The following is a 22,400-nucleotide window of genomic DNA, read 5'->3' as shown; positions in this document are numbered from 1 at the left end:
ATCAGATAATGAGTAACAGGAAATTTGAGTTGGTAGATAGTCGCAAAGGTAGCTGTTATCAACAGGTGGCTGTTGAGCAAAGCTTTACTGCTCCAGATGGATCAACAGCACAAGATACATATGAGGTAGCACTAAAATATGTGAAACTAGGGAAGCGTTTTCTCATGCTTTTGGCATGAAGGACAAAGCACTTTTCAATAGCTATAGCAAACAAAAAACAAGGGACATTCCAAAAGTCCAAACTGACATTCATGACCCCCCATAAAACACCACTTTGGACTCATTTTTAAAGTTGTCATCCAGTGAAGTATTTGTCCCCTGTGCCACACTGTCCATTTCTACCGAGAAGCTAGGGATCCACTTTCTTATAAAAGTTCAGATAAATTTGGATTTGGACTCACACTCAACTCCACCAGAACAGTCCACCAAGTTTCTCAGATCAGGAGGACTTTGAGTTTCTCAAGGTTTGAAGGTGGGGAAGTTAATGTTGTCAATCGGTGGGAGTCTCAAAGTCTGAATAGATGGTATGGGGTATGAACTGCTGCTGCTTACCTGTGTCTCCCCAGTAATATTTGATAAAAGAAATGTGTACTATGGTATCAAGTTCAGCATTTCAGCAGGACTTGCAAACAGCATCAAATAAATTGGAAGGTGGGGGGAATACTGTGGGTTATGTTCAGTGTAGCTCTAAGGCAAATGTAGCAAGGATTTTTGCATGTGCAGTGGAATGTTATCTCCTTCTCCTCCTCCTGCACCCCCTTAAATCTGTTCTGGGGGTTCTCCAAACCCTCAGGAGCAGATTTGGGCATAGTGTATGAGCTGGGGAGGAGACGGGAGAGAGTCAAGTTGCGCAAGTGGAAGCTGTTCTGCTCATGCAATTATTGTGTTGAATACTATTATTCAGATTCCCATTAAATTTGTGAAGATTCCAACTTTATCTATCTTTATCTATAAGGAGATGATTGGATGGCTCCAGATTGTCTAAATTTTCTACCTGGAATCATGTCATCTAATTCAACAATGTTCTATCTCAGGGCCTTTCTTCAGCAAGTAACTACACATGCTCTGAAACCCAGAATTCTGCTCAAGCAGGAAAACTGTAACTAGCTATGTTAGATTGGCTTTTTAAATTTCATTTGAAGTCTCTGTGTGTGTGATCAGGGCCGGTGCCAGGCATTACTGGACCCTTGGGCACCAGCCTCCCCCAGGCCTTCAGTGCCCACCAGCCTGCACATCCCATCTACCTCACCATCAGGAAGGATGCCCTGAGTGCTGTGTGCACATGCCTGCCATCAAGCAAGATGGCGATGGTGACTTCCCTAAGGGGCTAGAGCCCCTGTCACTATCTTGGTTGATGGCAGGCATGCATGCCATGCTATGCACGCACACATGCCTACAATCAACCCAGATGGCAGTACAGGCATCAGCCCCTTAGAGAAGCTTCCACAGCCATCTTGCTTGATGGCAGGTATGCGTGTACAGTGCACACAGCATTCACGGCAACAGAAGAGGTAAGTGGGGCATGTGGATGGGTATCATGGGCACACACTCTGTATGGGGGGGCTGTGATCTGTAGCAGTGTTAACCCCTGACCTTGCTGCAGATTGCAGAGGGAGCACAACCTTCCCACCCTAAGGAGGGGCCCTTCAGGGACCTCTCTGGGCTGCAGGGGCCCTCAGCCAGGGCCCAACTTGGCCACCCTCTGGCATTGGTCCTGTGTGTGATTTTGTGACTTCTTTCTCTTTCATTTTTCTTCCTGTTTCCTCAAATGAACTTTTTTATACTTGGACATTTGGATTCATAGTACATTTAAATCTTTGGAAACTTCTTTGAATTGTACAGAATCAGATGTACGTAAAGAATTACATTTAAGTTCTATGGGAATTGTTGGATGGCCAATGGAAACTGGTCATTAGTGCTTTTATGACGATGAAAAGATTTGTCCTCCAAAGCTAGGACAAATTTCCTTCTGTGATATTATAACGGACAGAATACCTCAACGTGCTTAGCTGGCCAAGGGTAAAAAAAAAAGAAGGCGTTGCAGGCAGGGGCAACTTATACAGGTGCAGCCCCCCCCTCTCATGCAACAACCAACATAGGGATGCAGTGTGCTCCCCCTCACATGCCTGTACACCCATCCTGAACAGGAGGAAGAAGCAAACACACTCTCAGTTGATGTTGGGAGAATGTCATAGGACACATCTGCACCATACATTTGAAGCACTATTATACCACTTTAAACAGTCATGGCTTCCCCCAAAGAATCCTGGGAGCTGTTGTTTGCCAAGGGTGCTAAGAGTCATTAGGAGACCACTGTTCCCCTCACAGAGCTACAGTTCCCAGAGTGGTTTAACAATAATTCCTCTTTCCAGAGAACTATGGGAAGTGTAGCTCTGTGAGGCAAACTGGGGTCTCCTTACAACTCTCCTAACTGACCAAGTTCCCAGGATTCAATGGGGGATCCATGACTGTCAATAGCACTTTAAATGTATGGTGGGGATATGGTCTAGTATCCAGCGTTGACACAAAGATTTTCTGAATCTTTGGGTGTTTCCATGTCACAGGTGGGGCAAAACATTCTACTGCATGACAGAGAGTCACAATGAAGGATATTTGTACACTCACTGAATGTAATGTGTGAATGTAAAGAGATTGTAAATGCGGTGGTATTACCATTTCCTCTTTTTTTTTTTTTACATATTGCTAACCGCTTCCTCTGTGGTTTTCTCTATGTTAGCTTGTTCTTTGACTATTCTTGGCAACTGATGACATCAAGAGCATTTGAAAGGATTCATACTGATGTCTTTCTGAAACACTGTCCCTCTTGTCCTCTGCCCTTCTATTGAATTACTGGCGAAGTTTGATCAAACAAAAGTCTGCATTGTTCCCTCACCCCCACCCTGGCACCTTCCCCCCATGAAATGCACAGCTTTTCTTAGGGTATAAATACTCTTCAGACTAGTTTTACCAATCAAGATCCAAAGACTATCACAACCATGTCCAAAACCAGCTCTTTTATACATTATATAAATTAATATGTAAAAGTGAGAGAAATTGTGTTTTTTTAATGGTAAACATTGATAATCCAAGGGAGTTAACCAAAAATATGAAATCTGTTTTTCCCGTTATTCAGAAGAGCCTAAAGGAGAGTTGAGGCATTGACCAGGCCCAGAGCTGATTTGCTTTAGCATGATTGCCACATCACGGGCCTTTCAACAATTCCCAGAGTTCTGTCTCATTATTTATATTATGAATGGATGGGGTTCAGCTATTGAAACTGTTCCCCACAAATTAATTTTTAAAACATTTTAAAATATTGTGTTGTGTTTTTTTTTTAAAAAAAATAAAACAATGGGACACCACTTTTAGGGAAGGGCTGTAGCTCAGTGGCAGAGCATCTGCCTTGCATGCAGAAAGTTTGCGGTTCAAACCCTGGCATCTGCAAGCAGGGCTGGGAGAAACTCATGCCAAAAACCCCAGAGAGCTGCTGCCAGTCAATGTAGACAATACTGAGCTAGATGGACCAATGGTCTGACTCGATAGGAGGCAGCTTCCTGTGTTCCTTTGGTGGATAGATTGTGCTTGACTTGGTAGGCCAAAAGTTTAGGCTCGATATACGCAGAAGTGGCTTGCCAGGTGGGGCGGAACCACTATGCTAGCCTCCTGACAGGCGGATCACTGTTGCTTACCAAGAGAGGGGGAGCAGTGAGGTGGCAGGGAGGTTGGCACAGTGCAAGACCACCAGCAGGACTGCTGGATTGGCTCCGCTGGTCCATTTGCTCTGGGCTGACCTCCTTTCCCATCTCCTTCCTCATAAGCAACAGTGACTCCGCCCCTCCCAGTGAGCTGCTTCTGGACTCTCAAAATATGTCACTGTCTCACACGACCGCATTGTCTCATGTGACTGCTTGTTGTTAGATTCAAGATTGGAGTGGGGGACCACTTGCTCCACAGCCCGTCTTCCTTTTGCCAAGTTTGGGGAAGGCCAGAACACTTCCATCCTATACACATAGAACCTCAGTATGACAAATTATGTGAAATCTGGGGAGAGTAATCATGCTGTTTCCATGGCTTAGCCTTTTAACCACATCCAAGCATTCATAGCCTCAGCTCCCTCCTTACGTTTCTCTTGCCTGTCTAGCTATCTACCCAATTTCCTTTCAGCCTTTCTTATGCTTTATATGAGATCTCTGCCTGCTGTAAATAAGTCTGCTGTGGGAGAGTACAGATGCCTGATGATCCATACCAGGACGGTCATCCCTCAGAAAGAAATACCACCTGCACATTCCTGCCTGCTATGGGAAACTGGAACGCCTGTGATTTACTTCTCAGCCAACCTTTCCTCCTCTTGTACTCCTGTACAAAAATGTGAGTCACACTGTATTTTTGTTTTTTTTTAATCAGCAAATGAGGCTCACCTACCTTCAGTGCTTCAGTCTCTGTGCAAAAATTCCCTAATGAGAGTTTTAATTCCTTCATTTTCTCTTGCAATATATATATATTTACATTTGCTTTTATATTCCTTTACTTTCCTACTCAGGATATTCTCTTTTTGCTTTCCTTACTTACAGACTGTGGTAGTTAATGCTATTGGTTTGTCATCTACCCAATTTCCTTTCAGCATTTCTTATAGAACGTCTCAGGTTGCTATAGATAAGTCTATTGTGAGAGTGTAGATGTCTAGGGATGAATACCAGGAGGGTCATCTTTCTCTCAGATGACCTGGGGACCTTTGGGAGGAAGAATAAGGTAATAGAAATTAATTAATTAGTAAGATTTGTCACTACAGAGTAGGGATGGAAAGCTCTGTCCGTTTTGGTTTCTAATTTTTCCTATGCTCAGTTCTCCACATTTCCACATCAGTTTGAATTTTTGTAAAAAAAAATCATGAACATTCACCAGCATTTTAGTGTGAATTTCTCCTAATATACACGTTTGTATACAATTTTGCCTTATATACGCAAGCTTGCAAGGCAATTTCCCCTAATCTAAAGCATTTTTGTATGTTAGTTTCACTAATTTGTGCATTTTAGGCACGCTTTAGCGTTCACATTTTTGTACACTTCGTTTGGCTGTAACATGATATATGTTGGGTCAAAACATCTTAATTTCACATATATGCTCATGGGCTATGAACTGGTGGTGACTGACCAGGAACGGGATCTTGGGGTCATTGTGGATAGCTTGATGAAAATGTCAACCCAGTGTGTGGCAGCTGTGAGAAAGGCAAGCTCCCAATTAGGCATTATTAGGAAAGGAACTCAAAACAAAGCTGCCAATATCATAATGCCATTTTACAAATCTATGGTTCAACCACATTTGGAACTCTGTGCACAACTGTGGTCATCTCCCAAAAAGATATTGTAGAGTTGGAAACAGTTCAGAAAAGGGAAACCAAAATGATCAAGGGGATGGAGCAACTCCCCTATGAGGAAGGTTGCAGTATTGAAGGCAAAGAGGCAATATGATAGAAGTGTATAAAATTATGCATGGTATTGAGAATGTGGACAGAGAAAGGTTTTTCTCCTCTCTCATAATACTAGAACTCTTGGGTATCCAATGAAGCTGAATGTTGGAAAATTCAGGGCAGAAAAAAGAAAGTACACACAGCATATAATTAAACTGTGAAATTCACTCCCATAGGAGATAGTGAGGGCCACCAATTTGGATGACTTTAAAAGAGGATTAGACAAATTCATGAAGGATAAGGCTATCAATGACTACCAGCCATGGCAACTATGCTGTCTCTCCACAGATGGAAGCAGTATGCTTTTGCACTCAGGTCGTGCTTGCAGTCTTCCCATGGGCATCTGGTTGGCCACTGAGAGAACAGGATACTGGACTAGATGGGAAGTGTGAATTTCAAAGGATGGCTATGTTTCAGTTGATGTGTGGTTCTGGAAAGTGCAAATTAGGTAGGTTCGCCTTTAAATGTGAACTGAATCAAATTTCTCCCCCATTCCCAGTGTAAATAGATTGTTCTGGAGAAGGTGGGAATCTTTCCTCAGCCTTGAAGCTCACTGCTGAGATGCCATCACTTAAGTCACAACTGGTCCTTAGCTTGGATTACCTCTTGTATTTCAAGGAAAGGTATGGCCCTGTGGGTGGACTGCATGGTTGCCCCACACCACACATGACAGGCATTTCATACGCATGCTTTCCCATGTTGTTTGGACAGTATCTTGACAACTACAAAAATAACCAAAGAACAGGGCTGGTTCTAAAGGGCGGCTGGGGGGGCACTGGCTGAGGGCCCCTGTGCTCCCATTCTGCAATCTGCAGCAGCAATCCTGCTGTGGATAGCAGGGCAGGAGCTTCAGAGCCACCCGCCATTCCCCTGCTTCACCTACCTTTCTCTCTGCTGTTTTTTGCGGCTACGTGCACTGCGCACACAGGTTTCCCATCAATCAAGATGGCGGCTGAGGTTTCCCTAAGGGGCTGAAGCCTGTGCCGCCATCTTGGTTGATGGCAGCAATGCGCGCTTGTAGCACGCATGTGAAAAAACAGCACAGAGAAAGGTAAGTAGAACGGGGGAATGGCAGGCGGCTTGGGATCTCCCGCCCTGCAATCTGCGGTACCAATCCTGCAGCGAAACGCAGAAGGGGAGTGCCGGGGCCCGGGCCAGGCTGGTGCCCAAGGGCCCCAGCATGTCTGGGCCCAGCCCTGCCAAAGAATTAAAGTTTGTACTTCATACCTTGCCTTCTGAAGCTATAACTATGTATGGGTATATTGGCTTTCTCCTCCCTTTGAGCATCTTCCATCAAGGCTTGATACAAATTCAAACTTTGTCTGGGTGCATTGTGTTAGGAGACTTACAGCACAATCCTAAGCATGTTTACTCAGAAATAAGTTATACTGGAATTCAATGGGGCTTGCTCCCAAATAAGTTGGATAGTATTGCAGCCTATGTAGACATGATGTAGTACTATATGATGCTGATTTGTTCAATCGTTCACACATATAGTTCTTACCAATAGAGAGCAGTTCCTGCCGAGTGTTATCATTAATCTGACTATCAAAAAATTATAAGCCCCCTCCCTTTGCCACATCAGCCAGTTCATAATAGTTAGGAAGAATGAACCAAGGGTAATGGATCTGGCACGAGTGGTTTCAGAGTGTCGAGATTGATATTTGGTATAATCTCTTCCTTCACACTCTGAGAAATTGCCAGCTGGCAGAGTATGCTAGTAGTCTGTTGCTCATTCTGTTACACCTTCTGCAGTCTGCCACCTTATTTCCTGCAATCATGTTTTCAGCAATAGTTTTTCAGCCCAATAGTTTGTTCCCTAAAAAAATTATCATTACTCTCGCCATGGAGTTGCTGGCCTTGTGCACTGCGGTGTTGTTGAAACCATCCTTTTCTTTCGGACTTGATTATAACTTTAAATATGTTTCAGTATTTGAAAGCTCTTTTGCTTAAGTGCTGAGTAAAGCTGACGATGGTAACTGATGTTTTCTTAATTCATGATGGGACCCTAGTTCAGTGGAGGTAGGGCACATGTGTTGCTTACAGAAGCTCCCAAGTTCAGTCACTGATCTCCAGGGCTTTTTTTTTTTTAAAGGATCAAGTAGAAGATGATGGAAAAGATCTCCACTGGAGATCACTGGAGAAGACTGTGGAGAACCAACTACCAATCAGAGAAGACAATATTGGGTTAGACTGACAAATAGTCTGACCTGGGATAAGGAAGCTACCTGTGTAACTTTAGTCTTCATAGGCCTTAAATTGTTTTTGTAAAAAACAAAACGCCAATATGTTGCATGCATAGTTTTAATGTGCTCAGTTTGTAACAATAAAATAAGAGTTCATTATGGTCCATGCAATCAAAATCTCACTTAAGGACTATCATTCATGTCAACAAGTTTGTCTTACAATATCTCTTAATAGGATTTTCTAAAGGCCCCTGTCTGAAACACTGAAGGTGTTTATGAGCTCCATGCTTGGGAATGTTTATATCCGCCAAGCCAGAGGTCATATAATATTAAAAATGCTAGAATGGTGTAGGTTTCCTTCTTGAATTAACATTTCTTTAAAATGTTTTCCCCCTTCCATTCATAATCTTTACTGAAATCTAAAAACAATAAAAAGAAATATGAAAGAAGAAATCATAAATAATTCTAATATGTAACATGCAGTCTCTGATTTCAGGAAACTAGCAGATTGTTGAAGCCAGGGGGAAAAAGAGAGTGATAAAGGCTCTGTAATGATAACATTTTTGGATTTCCTGGAATGAAAAAGAGTGGCAGGACAGAGAACTTATCTCGTTCCACTTTCTAACATGCTAAATGCTAACATTTTAAATTTGATCTGCTTCTCTGATGTTTTAGTGTGTTTTATGTCTTCTCATTTTTTAAATGCTTGTGAGCTTTTTGGAGAGCTCCTTTGGAGAGCAAGATATAAATGGGCAGTACAAATGCGGAAGTAAGCTTTCATATGTATATCCTTAGCTAGATGCAGAATAATGCACACAAGGAGACATTATGATTCAAGTTCCCCTTTAGGAAGCTGGCTGTTTTATACCACAGGGTATTTGTCTGTCTGGTACATTACATCTACTGCAGCTGGTATCAGCTACTTGAAGTCTCTTGTTGAGAATCTGCTCCTGTTCCAAAAACTGGGGCTGGAGGGACACACTCCTTTAAACAAAACTGAAATCCACTTATTGACTGTTAAAGATGTAAAGCAGAGAACTCTATTCAGTTCATTCCCCCATTCCCAACAAACAAGTCAGTGTGGTTGCAGCTTTCTTAAAAAAAGGGCAACATGCACTCCCAGATGCTTCCTGAAAAACTTGTTGGACCAGAGCTCAGGTTTCTAATTTGTCTGGTTATAATGATTCTGGTGATACCCTGGTCTGACTTTCAAGATGAATATCAGCAACAATTCTTTACATATATGCCATGCTCACAGGTTACATCTGATTTTAATTTCTGTCGTACCAAGAAAGTCTACCGTCTAGACTTAGTTGCATAGCTGATCTTGGAACTAGAATAGAAATGAACTTTGATCGTGGTTCAATTATAAATGGGGGAAGAGGAGAGTAAATGGATAGCTGAGGTTATTTTGATCACATGGCAAATCTGCAGCAAAAAAAGAAAGTGGGGAGGGGAATAAAGCCAAATATTCTTGATTATTTTGTCCTACATCAATTTGCCCCAGGGTTGCATTATTTCTGAGCCAAGGGTGTAGCAAACCAAAGTACATTTTGGGACTAAGCCTGACCACATTTCAGATAATATTAACCAACACTTTCTAGCACACATTCCTGGAGAACAGTGTGATACAAAGAATGCTTGTAGCAGAAATGTTTTCCCCAGTGAAATTTGCATGTTCTTTCTAAACCTTGTCTTGGGGATGTTTTGTCCTTTATGTTTTATCTAAAACTCCGTAATTGCATCATAAAAACTTGTATGCACCACATTTTTTATTTTTTGAAAAAATGACAGATTTCCTGACATGCATTATACTTATTTATTTATTTATTTATTTATTATTTTGATTTATATACCGCCCATTAGCAAAAATAGCTCTCAGGGCGGTGAACAAACAAAGTAAAATACAATATATAATAATAAAAGACCACAAAAACATATATAAACAAACAACAAAAAATAACAAAAACAAAATGCAGCACAAATTAAAGAAAATACAGATTAAAAGATTAAAAAGGTTAAGAAGATTAAAAGATTAAAATGCCTGGGAGCATAAAAAGGTCTTTACCTGGCGCCGAAAAGATAGGAGTGTAGGCGCCAGGCGTACCTCTTTGGGGAGGCTGTTCCACAACTCAGGGGCCACCACAGAAAAGGCCCTAGATCTGGTGACCACCCTCCGGGCTTCCCGATGGGTTGGTACCCGGAGGAGGGCCTTAGATTCTGAACGAAGTGAACGGGTAGGTTCGTAGCGAGAGAGGCGTTCCACAAGGTATTGAGGTCCCACGCCATGTAAGGCTTTATAGGTCAAAACCAGCACCTTGAATCTCGCCTGGAAGCAAATAGGAAGCCAGTGCAGATGCACCAGAATAGGTGTTATATGCGAAGACCGACTGGTCCTCGTCAATAGTCTGGCAGCCGCGTTCTGCACCAGCTGAAGCTTCCGAACTGTCTTCAAGGGCAGCCCTACGCAGAGCACATTACAGTAATCTAATCTTGAAGTTACCAGAGCATGAACAACGGAGGCGAAGTCGTCCCTCTCCAGATAGGGGCGTAGTTGGGCTACCAGACGAAGATGGTAAAATGCATTCCGTGCCACCGAGGCCACTTGGGCCTTGAGAGACAAGGAAGAGTTGAAAAGAACCCCCAAACTACGTACCTGTTCTTTCAGGGGGAGTGTAACCCCATCCAGAACAGGGTGAACATCCACCATCTGAGCAGGGAAGGCGCTCACCAACAGTGTCTCGGTCTTGTCTGGATTGAGTTTCAGTTTATTAGCTCTCATCCAGTCCATTATCGCGGTCAGGCAACGGTTCAGCACATCAACAGACTCACCTGAAGAAGATGAAAAGGAGAAATAGAGCTGCATGTCATCAGCATATTGATGGCAACGCACTCCAAAACTCCTGATGACCACACCCAGCGGCTGCATGTAGATGTTGAAAAGCATGGGGGACAAGACCGACCCTTGGGGGACTCCACAATGGGGAGTCCATGGTGTCGAGTGATGTTCCCCAAGCACTACCTTCTGGTGACGATCTGCGAAATAGGAGCGGAACCACTGCCAAGCAGTGCCCCCGACACCCAACTCCGCGAGTCTCCCCAGAAGGATACCATGGTTGATGGTATCAAACGCCGCTGAGAGATCAAGGAGAATCAACAGAGTCACACTCCCCCTGTCCCTCTCCCGAGAAAGGTCATCATACAGGGCGACCAAGGCTGTTTCAGTGCCAAAACCGGGCCTAAAACCGGATTGAAACGGATCTAGATAATCAGTTTCATCCAAGAGCGCCTGGAGCTGGCTGGCAACCACCTGCTCCAAAACCTTGCCCAAAAAAGGGACATTCGCCACCGGTCTATAGTTGTTCAAATTATCTGGGTCCAAGGAGGGTTTCTTTAAAAGAGGTCTCACTACTGCCTCCTTGAGGCTACCAGGGACTACTCCCTCCCTCAAGGAGGCATTAACCACTTCCTTGGCCCAACCGGTGGTTCCAGCCCTGCTAGCTTTCACTAGCCAAGATGGGCAAGGATCCAGAACAGACGTGGTTGCCCAAACCATTCCAAGCACCTTGTCCACTTCCTCAAGCTGCACCAACTGAAACTCATCCAATAAAGAAGGACAAGGCCGTGCTCCAGACACTTCAATAGACTCATCTGTCACAACATCAGAGTCAAGATCCCTGCGGATACATGCGATCTTATTTTGAAAGTGTCCAGCAATTTCGTTGCAGCGGGCTTCAGATGTTTCCATAGTATCGTGGGGGCCAGAGTGTAAAAGCCCACGCACGACTTTGAAAAGCTCCGCTGGGCGGCATAGAGATGATCTAATAGAGGCAGCAAAATAAAGCTTCTTTGCTGTCCTTACCGCTTTTGTATACAACTTATTGGTGGCACTTACCAAAGCATAATTGTATCCACTGGGAGTTTTTCTCCATCTGCACTCCAGCCTCCTCCTCTCATGTTTCATCGCTCTCAACTCCGGGGTATACCACGGAGCTGTATGAGCTCTACACCGGAGGGGGTGCGCGGGAGCGATCATGTCAATAGCCCGGGTCATTTCCGTATTCCACAGTGCGACCAGGGCCTCGACAGGAGCACCAGTCCTATCAGCCGGAAAATCTCCCAGAGCCCTCTGAAAACCTACGGGATCCATCCGGCTCCGGGAGCGGATCAACTTAATAGATCCTCCACCTTTGCAGAGGGAAAGAGCTTCTCTAATCCACCATTCCACATTCTGCACAAGATCTTTTTGTTTCTTAGAGACATTGGTTGAGGAAAGGTTTGTTCTGCTCATCATCAACATTATGTTTCAACAACTAAATGTTTTCACCTCCTGGTCAAGTAAGTAACATGCCAGGTGTAGTTTCAGTAACTCAAGTTGCACTGCAGCCACACTTGTGGGTTGGGGAGGGGAGCGTTGTTGTACAGATGGCAGTCTCAAAGGCGGATATATCCTGTAACAGTAACATGGGTTTCGGTTGTGGAAAAAGCACATATTAGGTGAAGAGAGCTTGGCTGGAAATACTTAAACATTTAGCCTGGGCAGATGGACAATGTGGCCATTTAAAAAAAATGGCAACACATATATGAATTCAATTAAAAAGTAATTTGACAAGCACTCATTCCATTGTTTATATTACTCCAAGGAAAAAGAATGATAGAACAATGATTTGTTTCAGAAATAATGTTACCATGAGCATGACTGTGCCTCCTCATTTTTGCATAACCTGACACTGAAATAGTGTAAAGAGCTATTGAACTCCATATTTGCATAATCTGACACATGCCACCCTGGGCTTTTCTGGTGAGAAAAATTTAAGAAATTAATAAATAAATGCAAGGAACTGGTGCAGTCTGCACTCATTCTTGTCCCAACTGTCCCCAATATATATTTCATTTTCTGTTTTCCCGGAGTGAAATTTAGTGCCTCACTGAATACGTGCTAACTTCTGCAATTAGTTTGGACAAATTGACCAAGGGCATCAGGCACGTTTTCAGCAGTGGAGGGGGTGGGTCAGAATGCGACATCAGATCTCTATCTCTGACATCAGAAAGAGGTATCAGATATATTGTATGGCCATTGGGATACCATAGGATTACACCCTAAAACTATATAACACTATAAATGTCCTTAACAGTAAACAGTAAACTAAAGCACCTGTCAAAATTAGAGTTGGTATAAAAACAGCATCAGAAAAATATATCATCCACATACTGATGAAACCTTAGTCCAGGGCTGCTTTCACACATGGGGTGACTGTGTTAGTTTAATAGATTAAAAAGATAGGGCTTCTGTCCCAACTTCTAAAATTCCTTTCACACTGCAGTAGGTTTTGCGTTAAGGAGCAGCAGCTTTTTCAGCTGATTTGGGCTGCTTTCACACTGCACTTTATTCCGTTATTCTGACAATTTGTTACATGGTAATTTGGGCTTTATATTTGATCTTTCACACGACGCACAAGCTAGCTCCAGAATTCTAGTGGAATGCAGTGGAAGTTTAGCACTAATTCCATGATAAATTATACCAGAAATAATCCATTAGCAAGGCTGAGAACCCAGAAGATTGCAGGAGTTTTTCACTAGCTGCAGCACTCATGTGACAGGCATCCCAGCATGCAGTGTGTTCCCGCCCTTTAGTCACGCAGGTTTGGTTTTTTTTTTGCTTGACGAACGTTGTACAGGTATTTCAGCACTGGTGCAAATAGCAGCACACACGCCCCTGTCTTGATACAACTAAAACAATTTCAAAAGTCAGATCTTAAAGGGAGAGGGCTTGCATGGCGACAGGACGAGATCTTCGACCTCCTACACAGCGTGGAACAGTGTGCAAGGGTGAGGGATGAAAACAAGCCGTGTGAAAGACAGTTGCATGAAAAGCTGAAAAAGTTGCTGTTCCTTAATGCAACAAGTACTGCAGTGTGAAAGGGATTTTAGAAATCAGGACAGAAGTGCTACCTTTTTAATCTGTTAAAATAAGGTAATCAGCCCCATGTGTGAAAGCAGCCATACTGGCATTTCGCGCAACTGTCTTTCACAAGGCATTACACACATGAACACTGTTACCCACTATGTAGGGGGTCTAAGATCTCGTCCCATTGTCATGTGAGCCTTCTGCCTTTAGGATCCGACTTTTAAAATTATTTTAGTTGTATTGACACAGAGGTGTGTGTTGGAAATGCTGCTGATATCTGTGCCGATGCCAGAATGCTGGCACAATTTTTGTCAGGCAAAAAACCCCCACACAACTAAAGGGCGGGAAAGTACTGCATGCTGGGATGCCTGTCACATGAGCGGCTGCAGCTAGCGAAAAACTCCTCTGGTGTTCCAGGTTCCCAGTCTTGCTAATGGGTTATTTCTGTATCATTTATCATGGAAATTTGCGCTAAACTTGCACTATATTCCACTAGAATTCTGGAGCTAGCTTGTATGTCATGTGAAAGGTCAAGTATAATGCTCAAATTACCAGGTAAGAAATCGTCAGAATAATGGAATAAATTGCAATGGGAAAGCAGTCCAGATCTTCAGATGACCTATTTAGTGCCTTTATGCAGCTGTTAACTAGCATGGGAATCAAGATGATCATTCTCGTGTTGCCACGCTCTGAGCCCCCTCCTTTTGTGAGGAGACACAAGAAGAAGGGCCTTAGATGATGAATGCAGGGTCTGGGGCACTTCATATGTGGAGAAATATAGATATTTAAGCTAAATTTCTGTTTTTCGACCCTCTATACATAGTTTAGTTCAGTATTTGCCAGTGTGGTGCCCTCCAGATGTTTTGGACTACAATTCCCATCATCCCCAGCCAGCACAGGCAAGCTGGGGAGCAGCTGGAAGGCACCAGGTTAGTAAAAGCTAGTTTAGGGTTTATTAAAGTTGTCTCCTGAGCAGAAGGTACTTGAGGAATTTGATCTTTATGAACTCTGATATGGACCGATCTGCTGATTTGCAGAAATGGAAATCATGAGTAAATACATTTAAAGCCAAGTATTTAAATACATATTTAAATTAGATTTTTTTTGGTGATTTTCCTTTTAAATCCACAGATTAATGTAGGCATGGAATGGAATGGCCTTACTAGTGAACACATTAGATCAAAAAGTGATATAGGCAAAACGCAGACTGATTCACACAGTCCCAGTTTGGGCTAATGCAGCCAATACACCATGATAGGCTTTAAATTAAAATGATTCCGGAGATTAACTTTTCTCAACGGCATTTCATTTCCACTATTCATCTTTGCCCTGATCATGTTAGAGCAAGGGCCAGATGGGCATGCATAGATTTGCTGCAAAAAGGAGCTGTGACTCAAATGTTAATGAGGCACATTTTTTTGTTTGCTTGCATGCCCCTTCAAACAAAAGACCCTTGGGCAGGTTTATTAAGTAGTTGTCATAAATGAAAAAAATTGTTCTAAATAAGAAACCTATGTGCAGATCACAGTATAATAGTTTTTGTTTTTCAGTTTCTGCTGTGGTGAAAAACTTTGGGATGGCCATGAATTCACTGGCCCCTCAGTGTCAAAAGCTGAGCAAAGCCAAAGCATCCACCCATATGGAAAGAAAACACACTGAGGAAACTATCAGCCAGAAGTCCTGGGGAGCAAGCGTCCCTGAGATACACTAAGTGGGATTCTACTCTGCTTTTACAACCAGGTGCGTCCAGACTGTCAGTATTTTGTGGGAGGGATTCAAGCACTTCCTGGCACTTGAGGTTTGTGTAGTTAAAGTGGACTGAAGGATTCTGTCATCACAGTGCAACAAATCTACTTTAAAAAGGAGCTAGACTTTTTGTAGATTGGAAAATAATGGGAAATGAACTGTGAAGTGTGGGATGAACAAATGGTTAATGGGAAGATGTATAAACACCCTGCAAGTGAATCAGGATGCATTCAGGATGCAGACTCATTGTCGTACAATTGCTCCACAAACAAGCCAGAAAGAATGCTTAATAAATATCAGAAATTATACAGCCACGAGAAACGCTTGCTTAACAACTCTCTAATTTTTCATGGTGATACACAAAACAGTCAGAGAATAGAGAGTTCAAAGTCTAAAAAGAGAAGAAAATACCCAGACCCCTGTTGCACCTTTTTCTGTCAGAGTTCTCATAATCTGTTGAAATTCATTAAAATTCAGCCATGTTCACAGAGTACCTGTAATCCTATTACTGACCTTGCCCCATACTCTGACCTTCATCTTCTGCAGTTTAAAAAATAAAAAAATGCCTGCCTGATTTTTAATTAATTTAAGAATTTTTGGCTTGAACTCAATGATAGTGTTGGGCATGCTCAGTAAGAACCACCTGCCAGTGTTCTAAAAGCCAGACTCCCAGCTGCTTGGCTTGGCTAATCAGGGGGCCACATCTACATCAGATCTTTATTTCACTTTTCATGGCTTCCCCCAAAGAATCCTGGGAAGTGTAGTTTGTGAAGAGAGCTGAGAGGAGACTCCCACTGAGAGTGCTCCAGTGGCAAGACTGGTTTAAGAGTCAGCCATTCTGATTGAATGTCTGTGAGGGGAACAGGGTGTCTCCTAGCAACTCTCAGCACCCTTCACTAACTAAACTTCCCAGGATTCTTTGAGAGAAGCCATGACTGTCCAAAGTGAAATAAAGGCCTGGTGTGGATGTGGCCAGGGACAACTTTGGTTTAAATTTGGGTGGAAGGCTACATGTACCTGCTATAAAATAAAAAGGTGTGGGAAACTCTGAAAAAGAATGATACTGTTCACAATGCTTTCCTTTTGGAAAGGAAAGGGACTTTCCCTCTGCCCAGTGGCCACCCACCCACCCAATCTCCTCCCCTCCCTGCCCCTCCCCTGGGTCAGTGTTAGACTATGACCTGGGAGACCAGGTTTCGAATCCCCACACAGCCATGAAGCTCACTGGGTGACCTTGGGCCAGTCACTGCCTCTCAGCCTCAGAGGAAGGCAATGGTAAAACCACCTCTGAATACCATTTACCATGAAAACCCAATTCATAGATTCGCCATAAGTTGGGATTGACTTGAAGGCAGTCTATTTCCATTTTCAAACATGACTACACAGAAATAAATCCCAGAATGCGGCGGCACGTTTGATTAAGAACAGCCGTCGCCGTGATCATATTACTCCGGTGTTAGTAGATCTACACTGGTTGCCAGTTGTTTACCGGGCCCAATTCAAGGTGTTGGTGTTGACCTTTAAAGCCCTATACGGTTTCGGCTCAGTTTATAGGAAGGAGCGCCTCCAGCATCACCAATTATGCCTCCCGACGAGATCAGCCATACAAGACCTCCTCTCGGTCCCACCAGTTAAAATAGCTAGGCTGGTGCGGACCAGAGAGAGGGCATTTTCGATTGTGGCCCCCACCCTCTGGAATTCCCTTCCTTTTGATCTTCGCCATGCCCCCTCCCTGATAGGTTTCCGCCGGGCCTTGAAGACCTGGCTGTTCAGGCAGGCCTATGGGATCTCCGGGGTAGATTAGCTTTTAATGCTGTTATTAACTGGAAGGGTGGTGTTTAGATTAATTATTGATTGTGGTCCTCATTGTTTTTATATTGTATTTTACTGTGTTATGTACGTCGCCTAGACTGGCCGTTCATTCGGCCAGATAGGCGACTCATAAATAAAAATTTATTATTATTATTATTATTATTATTGAACTCAAAAAGTATGCAAATGATCTAACCCTCCCTCCCTTCTCCTCCCTCCTATCCCCTCCCTCTTCTCCCCCCCTCCCCTTCCTTTGCCCCTTCCTCCCCATCCCCACCCCCTTCCAATCCCCTCCTCCCCCTCCCCTTCCTCCTCCCCATGGTCATTTTTACCTATCTTAAGCATGATTGCACTGGAGTAAATACCATTGAACTCAATAAGCATGCAAATGATCAAACCTGCCCTCCCTTCCCCCTCCCTTTCCCCCCTCCAATCTGCTCCTCCCCCTCCCCTCCCCCTCCCCCTCTTCCCCATGGTCAGTTTTACCTATCCTAATCATGATTGCATAGAAGTAAATCCCATTGAACTCAATAAGCAAGCAAATGCCTTTCCCCTCCTTCCCCTCTCCTCTCCTCTCCTCTCCCTTCCTCCTCCCCTCCCCTCCCCTCTTCCTCCTCCCCTGCCCACTCCAGCCCTGCCCCCCTGCCCCTATCAGTTTTACCTGTCTTAAGCATGATTGCATGGGAGTAAATCCCACTGAACTTAATAAGCATGCAAATGATCAAACCATTCTCAGTAAACTTACACATGATCCCATTTCTTACCTCCTGGATGAAAAAGCAGGGAAATTCACTAATAGGCAAGAAACCTTGCGGTTTAAGATCGTACCTATAGCCAACAGATATTTCTATCACACTTTAAAAAGCAGGGAAATTGGGCAGCTGTAATGAATGCACCAGGGGAGCAGGAGATCTGAACTCCTCTCTGAGATATTGTACTGCCCTACAAATTTGTCAAAATGCAAACACAATTTGGGTTGGTCTTTCACAGTCCAATTCACTTGCTGTGTAACTTGGAAGAATTTGGTAATATGTGCCTCTGAGCATATGGTGAGTGGTGGCAACACCTGCAATCAGCCCAAATAATAGAAAGAAGACATGTGCTGTGCTGATCTGGTTTTAGCAGGGAGGAAGCAACATTATTAAGACAGTTGATGTAGTTCAGATGGTCACTTTAAATATGTCTGATTTACTTTGCAAATTTAGTGGAGTTTCCTATAGGAAATCATTTTCTTTTATTCCTATTTCTGTGAATATGTGAAGTACAGCAACACTTGGCAAAATTTACACGAAAAAAACTTCAAAAGTAATTGTGGAATAATGGCACTGACTATTCTGCAGAATAGTCTCCAGTGGACCTCAGGAGTGTCTCAGTTTGCACAAGATAAAACAGTGGGAGGTGAAATATATCCTAGCAAAATTCTAGGTGTGGTGTATGTTTTTAATTGACTGTGAGCACCTTGGCTTAAATGAAGTGGTTTAAACATAGCAGGCTCAAAACATGCATCCTCTTTTGTCCAACGGCTAGAGTCATTGCTGAAGTAGCAACATATTGTGATCAGTCCGAGTTTACATCAAACTGCAGTTTCAGATTCAACTGTTAATGCAACTGAAACAGAAATAGAACATAACCTCCAATTTGAAACACAAAAGGCTGTCTTCACCATCATATGACATTGACCAATAAAAAGGCATTGAAATTAATAAAAATAAATTTGACACAGATTTCTAGGATGAATAATGAATAATGATTTCTAGGATAAATAAAATTTTCTAGATTAGATTCTCTGTAGAAAGATTAATAACACAGGAAAGAAGCAAAGTAAGAACACCAACAAACATACAAAAATATAATTCTCCATCTTTGGAGATGGCAGGTGTTGCCACCACTCACCATATGCTCAGGGGCACATGTTATCAAATTCTTCCAAGCTACAGAACAAGTGGATTGGACTGTGAAAGAACAACCCAAATTGTGTTTGCATTTTGACCAATTTGTAGGGCAGTACAATATCTCAGCGAGGAGGTCAGGTCTCCTGCTCCCCTGGTGCATTCACTATAGCTGCCCAGTTTCCCTGCTTTTTAAAGTTTGATAGAAATATCTGTGGGCTATAGCTACGTTCTTAAACCGCATGGTTTTCTGCCTATTAGTGAATAATCTAACCATCGGGATGAATACTCAGTAAACAGGATGTGCGACACTGGAATCTGACTCAACATATAATTTGACTGAGAGAGTTATGAAGTTTATGAACACCATGGGCCTATTCCCATATACGTATGCATATATCTGCATCGCCAAGCAAGTAAATAGAAGAATGACTATGTAAAACAAAAGCACACATACACACACACACACCACATGCGTGTGTATGATTATGCATACCTACAAATAAGCACTGTCAATTGTTTCAAGGATTTTAATGGATTAATTACCTGTTTTTTAACCTGATCAAAATTTAAAGCAATGTGCACATTACCAAAACATCAATATAGCTGCCATTTTGGGAAATTAAAGGAAGTGTGAGATAAGCAAAAGTCTTCAATTGATCAATCAATCAATTAAAACATTTGATAATTTCAGTCCTAGCAGCATACTGCTCACCTATGTATACAGTATGTGATTGTCGGTATTCACCAGGGTATGTCTGAAAAATGAGGAATGGATATATCTTATGAAGTATTCACAAGATTCAACTGAGATTGTCGGCATTCACTTGTGGATGATGATATTCACTAACTTTGGGGCATTCACTGTTACATGACAATATCAGAATGAAGAAAAGGCTTGTGTCAACAGGATAAATGAGATGTTATTTAACAGTCTAAGTATTTAGTTAATAGGCAACATGAGAAATGTGTGTCAAACACCTTTTGGCATGTCTGTTAGTTAATGTCTGTTAGGAGAGCCAGTGTGGTGTAGTGGTTAAGGTATTGGACTACAACCTGGGAGACCAGGGTTTGAATCCCCACACAGCCATGAAGCTCACTGGGTGACCTTGGGCCAGTCACTGCCTCTCAGCCTCAGAGGAATAGTAAACCTCCTCTGAATACCACTTACCATGAAAACCCTATTCATAGGGTCGCCATAAGTCGGAATCGACTTGAAGGCAGTCCATTTCCATTTTTTCATTAGTTAATAGGGGTATGAGAGACCAGAAATATGAGTCAGCTAAATCCTTCAAGCACTGACTATCATATGATGCAAGTCGCTGGGAAGCAAATTTTGTTTGTGCATTTACTTTTTTGCTCACACAGGCACACCTTTTCTTTCTACACTAGCATTGCAGAAATTGTATAAACTTATCTTAAGCTGTAGAATAAATACGCGTTGTTGCTGCAGTGCATGTCCGTTGACAGTACCAAGCAATTTTAAGGGGGAGGAGGTGAATATGGCATGTGCAGGTATACATTCTCATTTAGTCCTTTGACTTGTGCTGTCAAATCACCATGATGTGTATGGCCACTTGGCGAAACAGTTATATTTCAGCGACATAGTTTCCTCTTAAGGATGTAACCATGATAGCAAAAACCCATCATCAGCTACCTGAGTCAACAAAAGAACATTAGAGCCCTGCTGGATCAGAGTAACGGTCAACCTTGTCCATTATTCTGTTCCCACAGTGGCCAACCTGATGCCTGTGGAAAGCCCACAAGCAGAACATGAGGGTAACAACCCTCTACTGCTTCCATGCTCGGTCACGACCCAGGGCCGGATTTACGTACAAACTAAACAAGCTACAGCTTAGGGCCTCACATTACGAGGGGGTCTCACATTAGAAAGAAAGAAAGAAAAATGTTTACAACATTGCCACTGGGAAACCATAAACGTCATGCTGGTTCTAACCTACAAAGCCTTACAGGACCACAATACCTGATGGAACGCCTCCCCCGATATGAACCTACCCGTGCACTACGCTCAACATCGAAGACCCTCCTCCGAGTGCCTACTCATAGGGAAGCTCGGAGAGTGGCAACAAGAAAAAGGGCCTTTTCAGTGGTGGCCCCTGACTTATGGAACAATCTCCCTGAGGAGATACGCCTGGCGCCAACACTTTTATCTTTCCGGCGCCAGGTTAAAACTTTCCTCTTCACCCAGACCCAGGGCCTGCAGGAGGAAGAGACCATCGCCCAAGGGAAGGAGAGGCTGCTGCTCTTGCTGCTGCTCTTGCTGCTGCTGTGCTGCTGCTGTGCTGCTGCTGCTGCCGCTGCTGCTGCCATGGGACCACCACCTCCACCACCCTTCCCAGAGGGACTTCTGCCTGGCAGGACCAGGCCCCAGGTACCCAGCCAGCCAGGACTGATTCTTACCACCTGTCCCTCTTTGGAGGGATACATAAGCCGGCTGGCTGAGGTGGCCTGGGAGACCCAGGGCCTGCAGGAGGAAGAGACCATCGCCCAGGGGAAGGAGAGGCTGCTGCTCTTGCTGCTGCTCTTGCTGCTGCTCTTGCTGCTGCTCTTGCTGCTGCTCTTGCTGCTGCTCTTGCTGCTGCTCTTGCTGCTGCTCTTGCTGCTGCTGTGCTGCTGCTGTGCTGCTGCTGCTGCTGCTGCCGCTGCCGCTGCTGTGGGACCACCACCTCCACCACCCTTCCCAGAGGGACTTCTGCCTGGCAGGACCAGGCCCCAGGCCTGATCCTGATCGGGGCGTGGACGTTTCTGTTGCTGCCGTTGGGCTGTCCTGGAATGCGAGACTGAAGTGCTGCTGTTGCCTCTTCTGAGGTGTATGCCACCGTTGCTGCTGTCATTATCACCAGGTTGGGGGTCATTGCTGTCCATCGTTCTTGGGTCCCATTACATCAGCTACTACGGATTATCGGCTGCTGAAGCTCCTCGGATGCTGCTGTGTTGTCTGAATGTATGAGTGGGTTGTATGAGTGAGTGTGTGATTGTGTGTATATGCCATGAGTTTTATTATTTATTTTATTTTTATTATGTGCCTGGGCGAGAGGACAGTGTTGTGGGAGGGAGGACCAAAGGGGGCCCCTATTAGTGTAGTGATGGGTAATGGGAGGTATGGCGCTGTGAGTAGGACATGCCAGTTAAGGGGAACTCGCCCCAGACAACTGGTGGCTGTGACGTGTTCCGGTCCTCCTCACACCCACAGGATTGCTGGTAGTTCTATCAGCCAACCCTCGGATCTCCAGTTGCTGCTTTTTAATGCCAGATCGGTAAATAATAAAACCTCCCTCATCCATGACCTAATTGTGGATGAGGTGGCCGATCTGGCATGTATTACCGAGACCTGGGTGAGCGATCTGGGAGGTATTAATCTCTCCCAGTTG

The 22,400-nt window shown here is 43.7% G+C and overlaps 1 long non-coding RNA gene across 1 annotated transcript; it reads left to right on the top strand.

The window, feature by feature from the left end:
• Positions 1-315: 315 nt before the first annotated feature.
• On the top strand, positions 316-7,755 carry LOC133384313 (uncharacterized). Its single transcript, XR_009762499.1, has 4 exons — positions 316-472; positions 4,165-4,368; positions 5,756-5,915; positions 7,563-7,755. It is a non-coding gene; the product is annotated as an uncharacterized LOC133384313 (long non-coding RNA).
• The last annotated feature ends 14,645 nt before the right edge of the window (positions 7,756-22,400 follow it).

The sequence above is a fragment of the Rhineura floridana genome, chromosome 4 (genome assembly GCF_030035675.1).
Source record: "Rhineura floridana isolate rRhiFlo1 chromosome 4, rRhiFlo1.hap2, whole genome shotgun sequence".
NCBI classification, from domain to species: domain Eukaryota; kingdom Metazoa; phylum Chordata; class Lepidosauria; order Squamata; family Rhineuridae; genus Rhineura; species Rhineura floridana.
Note: the sequence above shows the minus strand (reverse complement) of the source record. Positions and strands in the feature narration are given on the sequence as shown.